The sequence below is a fragment of the Erigeron canadensis genome, chromosome 7 (assembly GCF_010389155.1).
Source record: "Erigeron canadensis isolate Cc75 chromosome 7, C_canadensis_v1, whole genome shotgun sequence".
Classification (NCBI taxonomy): Eukaryota; Viridiplantae; Streptophyta; class Magnoliopsida; order Asterales; family Asteraceae; genus Erigeron; species Erigeron canadensis.
The window spans coordinates 33,546,351-33,547,884 of record NC_057767.1 but is presented as its reverse complement, the minus strand read 5'-3'; positions in this window follow the sequence as shown (position 1 = coordinate 33,547,884).

Here is a 1,534-nt window from a genome sequence, read left to right as displayed (position 1 = left end):
TCGAAGAAAATGAGCCAGCTTCCCACAGTCTTTCGCTTCATGTCCTGCAAAGTTGCAAAATTGACAATAGACGGTATTGCGATTGTCGCGATTGCTACCATTTGAGTAAGAGTTGTTGGACCATTGATTGCGAGGTGTTTTGTTGTTGAAGCTACCATTTGAGTAAGAATTGTTGGACCATTGATTGTTGCGGCGTTCAGATACGGGTCGAGAGCCTGATCTTGCTTGTCGGTAAGTATAGTTTGCAGTAGGCATAAGAGTTGGTGATGAGGTTGTTGTATTGAAGAGTTCTCTTTCACAATCAATCAGTTTCTGGAATAATGTATGAAAAGTGATCTTTGTAATCATCACCAATTTCAGTCAGAATATGAACCATGAGATCTTCATCCGAGACGGGGTGTTGAACAAGGGCAAGTTCTTCGGCAATGGATTTCATATCACGAAGATATTCGGTCATTGTACGGGTGACTTTTGGGTTTGACGCAAGTTTCAATTTTAGAGATATGACTCTTGAGCGAGATGTGTTTGTGTAACTAGTTTGTAGTCGGTCCCAAGCTTCTTTGGAGGTTTCCGCGGAAGTAATCAATGGTTGAACGGCGGGAGAGCAACTACCCAGAAGGGCGGCCAGAATTATTTGATCTTGTCGGAACCAAGGATAGTACTCTGGATTGGTTTTTGTGGCTTCGGCATCAAGAAATTCCGCCGGAGCTTTTTTAGTTCCTGCAATAAAGTGGAGAAGATCCATGCCAACGAGGGTTGAGTAAATATGTTTACGCCATATAGGGAAGTTGGTGTCAGTGAGGGGGATGGTGAAATTGTTTGCAGCTATGAGTTAGATCACAGAACTTGGTGCCATGGTGTTGTCTAAAGGGGTTGGGTGGTCGGAAAAAAGTATATAGGATCGGAGGCGGTTTGAGCGAAGTGCTCTGCTACCATATAATGAAACAATGATTGTATTGAAAGTGATAAAATTACAACGATATTACAAAGGCTTAAATAAGCCAATTACAACAGTTTAGAAGAAAAGGAGCGTGGGTCATTAACCACCACAATCTATTCTATATATACATTTGAGATGAATGGAAGCAAGCTGTTAATTAGCATTAATATTATTATTATCAGTATTATTAATATCATTATTGTTATTATCCTTAATACTTACCACCTAAAGTTAATAATCAAGAAATAGCAGTTGATGCAAGCCTTTCAAATTGGTTTGGCTCGAATTCCATACCAAATAACAAGAGAGTTGAAACCGTTACCTATGGAAAAAGCTTATCTCAAGAATCAAAGACTTCAATCAAGAGCATCGAAGAGAGACCAATTTTAGGGCATTGACTGTGGATGAGTTGAACCAGCTTTCAGGGTCGTCGATCTTCTATACCAAGGATGTCACCAGGTCGAAACCCTGATAATAAGGCCATAATTTGCAGCATCGGAAGCTACTCATGTCACACAGGCTAAGCCAATTCTTTGAGCTCTATTTTATTGTATAAAGGCATGCTAAATACCACCAGCAAATACAAATTTAATG